The sequence below is a fragment of the Hevea brasiliensis genome, chromosome 14 (genome assembly GCF_030052815.1).
Source record: "Hevea brasiliensis isolate MT/VB/25A 57/8 chromosome 14, ASM3005281v1, whole genome shotgun sequence".
Taxonomy (NCBI): Eukaryota; Viridiplantae; Streptophyta; class Magnoliopsida; order Malpighiales; family Euphorbiaceae; genus Hevea; species Hevea brasiliensis.
This window is the reverse complement of record NC_079506.1, coordinates 82,496,209-82,500,196: the sequence shown is the minus strand read 5'-3', so window position 1 is coordinate 82,500,196 and position 3,988 is coordinate 82,496,209.

The following is a 3,988-nucleotide window of genomic DNA, read 5'->3' as shown; positions in this document are numbered from 1 at the left end:
GGTGGATAGAGTTTCAGTCTGTGCAAGATTAAAATTAAATCTTCCTTAATCCTACAAGGTTTATGGGAGGCAATAGAGAATAACTTTCTAGAGGGTACGAAAGAGGTGGACAAGGCTAATCTGAAGGAGAGAGCTTTGAGTATGATTTTCATGAACATCATTGATAATGTCTTACGCGAGATTGATGGTGAAAACTTAGCGTCTGTGACATGGAAGAAATTAGAGAAGTTATATTCTGCCAAATCACTGACCAACTGTCTTTATTTGAAGAAAATGCTATATAATTTGAGAATGAGCAAAGGTACACCCATTAAAGAACATCTAGATGAGTTTAATTCAATCATTATCGACTTAAATATTGATATTGATATTGATAGTGAGGATCAGGCCATTATTGTATTATTTGTTGATACTCTATTATATAGGAAAAACATTATTTCACTAAATTATGTTAGTAATTCTTTAAAATCAAAGGAGTTGAAAAAGAATTTTCTAAATAATAGAGAAAGGTCTAAGGGGGAAGGTTTGGTGAGCAGGGGAAGAACATAGTCAAGGGAGGGTTCTTCTAGCAGGAAGATATCTAAGGCCAAATCTAAGTTAAGAATGAAAAAGGCTAACTATTTTAAGTGTAGGGAGCAAGGTCACTACAGGAAAGACTATCCCAAGTTGAAAAAAAAAAGGGAAAGCAACCAGAAAGTTTTACGAATGTGGTTGATAGGTTTAGCAATTATAATGGCGATGACAGTGCTAAAGAAATTTTGTTCGTGAGTTCAAATCATGAAAAGTATTCCTGGATTCTTGATACTAGTGATACTTATCACATGTGTCACACAAAAGCTGGTTTGTCACTTACAAATAGATGGATTGTAAGGTATTTTTGGGAAATGATCATGCATTACCTATGGATGGGATAGGTAACATAAGAATAAAGATGTTTAATGGCATTGTCAGAACTATAAAGTGTTAGCATGTTCTAGGATTGAAGAGAAACATGATTTCTCTTGGGACACTTGACTCTCTTAAATTCAAATACCATGCAGAGAGTGATGTTCTCAAAGTGAGCAAGGGCTCTATGGTACTCATGAAGGGCAGTTTGGTTTCAGGATTTTATATTCTTTAGGGCAATACAGTTTCAAGGGAAGCTATAATAGCATCCAAAAGAAATAATCATAATCAAACTCAATTGTAGTATCTATGCCTTGGTCATATGAGTGAAAAGCGGTTATCTGTATTGAGCAAGCAGGATTTGTTAATTGGTAAAAAACAGAATCTATGGACTTTTGTGAACATTATGTGTTTGGCAAGTAGACCATGCTAAAGTTTAACAAAAAGTTAATGCACAAGACCAAAGGTAGGGTGAATTATATCCATTCAGATCTATTTGGTCCTAACAGAATCCCTTCCAAGAGCGATGCTAGGTGTTTCATGACTTTGATTGATGATTACTCTCGGATGGCTTGGGTGTATTTTCTAGAAAGAAAAAATGAGGCATTTTCAAACTTTGTAAAGCGAAAGACGATGATTGAGAAGCATACAGAAAAGAAAGTCAAGCATCTTAGAACTGATAATGGGTTAGAACTTTGCAATTGTGAGTTTGATGCATTTTGTAGCAATGAAGGTATAGTGAGACACTGCACTTTTACAAAGACAACACAATATAATGGTATTGTAGAATGCATGAACATAATGCTTTGTGGCAAAGTATGAAGCATGCTCTCACATTCAGGTTTAGGAAAGGATTTTTGAGTTGAAACAATTAATAAAGCCTATTTTTTAGTTAATAGATCCCCATCTATAGCTATTGAGTGCAAAACTCCTTTTGAGATATAGTTCGATTCACTTGCTGATTATTCTTAATTGAGAGTGTTTGGTTGCCCTACTTATGCTAATGTAAGGGATGGTAAGCTTGAGCTGAGTGTAAGAAAATGCATATTTCTAGGGTATGCATCTAGAGTGGAAGGCTTCATGTTGTGGTGAAATGATTCAAAGTCTCCAAGATTAATTATCAGTAAAGATATGACATTAATGAGTCTACTTCATTGAATAGTCAGAGGGAAAGTTAAACAGTAGAATTAGATCATGGTGTCAGAGAACAGGTGGAGCTTAAGATTGATTTTTCAACAGTTCTGTCTAGTGATTCAGAGGATGAGGTGCAAGATCCTGATCAATAAGAGGATTCACCTAAGAAACATATAGCATTACAATAGGTAGGGAGAGGAGACAGATCACAGAGATATGCATATGTAGATCTAATTGCATATGCCTATCAATTGCTGAGACAGTTGATGTGCATGAACCAAGCAATTATAGAAAAGTTATTTCTTATTCAAATGCAAATCATTGGGTCAGTGCTATGGGTGAAGAAATTGAATCTATTCACAAGAATTAGACTTAGGAGCTTATAACATTGCCTAAGGGAGAGAAAGCGGTAGATTGTAAATGGGTGTTCAAGAAAAAAGAAGGCATTCCAGGGGTTAAAGCACCTCGATATAAGGCATGGGTGGTAGCTACTCAGAGGGAGGGGATTGACTTCAATGAATTGTTTTCTCTAGTTGTGAAGCATAGTTCTATCAGGGTCTTACTTACTATGATTGCTCTTCATGATCTAGAGTTTGAGCAACTAGATATGAAGACAACATTTTTGCATGGTGAGTTAAAGGAGCAAATTTATATGAGTCAGCCTAAGGTATTTGTCATTCCGTGTATAGAAAACCATGTTTGCTTGCTTAAAAAGTCTTTATATAGTCTGAAACAGTCGCCTAGGCAGTGGTAAAAAAGATTTGATATATTCATGGTTCGTAATGGCTTTATTCATAGCTCATATGACAGTTGTGTGTATCATGGAAAGCTTTCAGATGATTCCTTTATCTATTTGTTGTTGTATGTGGATAACATGTTTATTGTTGCTAAAAGCATGTCACATATTAACATTCTAAAACAGCAGTTGAGTGATGAGTTTGAGATGAAGGAATTGGGCACTGCAAAGAAGATATTAGGAATGGAAATTACTAGGGATGGAAATGTTGGAAAACTTTTCTTGTCTCAGTAGGCCTATGTTGACAAAGTACTTAAGCGTTCTAACGTGAATAATGTAATTCCTGTGACTATTCTGTTTACTGCCCATTTCAAGTTATCTACAAACATGTCATAAAAAATAAATAAGGAGATGGAGTACAAGTCCAATGTTCCTCATTAGAGTGTTGTGGGTAGCATTATGTAAGCTATGGCTTGCACCTGAACTAACATTTTACATACAGTTAGTGTTGTGAGTAGATACATGGCATGTCCTAGAAAAGAACATTGGTAGGTAGTGAAATGGATTTTAAGGTATTTGAAGGGTACTACAAATATTGGTCTAACATTTAACAGGGCCAAGATGAGTAATTCAGTAGTTGGCTAAGTAAATTTAGATTTTGCAGGGGATTTAGAAAAGAGGAGGTCTCTGATAGGTTATTTATTTATGCTCCCTAGAAGTGCTATCAGTTGGAAGACAATATTGCAATGGTTGCTTTGTCTACCACATAGGCTAAATGTATGGCTTATAGAGGTAGTAAAGAAAGCTTTATGGTTATAGGATTTGGTGAATGATCTTGGGTTAATAAAGAATAAGCCAATAGTGTTTTGTGATTGCCAGAATGCGATACATCTCACAAAGAATCAGATGTACCATAAGCAAACTAAACAAATTGATGTCTGACATCACTTCGTTTGGGACATTATATCTTAGGAAATTGTATTTGTGTAGAAAGTCTCTACACATGACAATCCAGCAGATATAATGACCAAGGGAGTCCCGGTTAGCAAGTTTAGGCATCACCTAGACTTGATTAGTATTTGTAATGATTAGTAGTGCCCTTGCGAGGGCACGTAACAAGACAAAGTGTTGAGGTGATTTTGTTGATGATGGAGGAAATTCAAGCCAAGGGGAAGAGTAGTTATTTTATATGGCTTAAAATTTGAAGATGTCTTCATGGACCTAAATTATGAC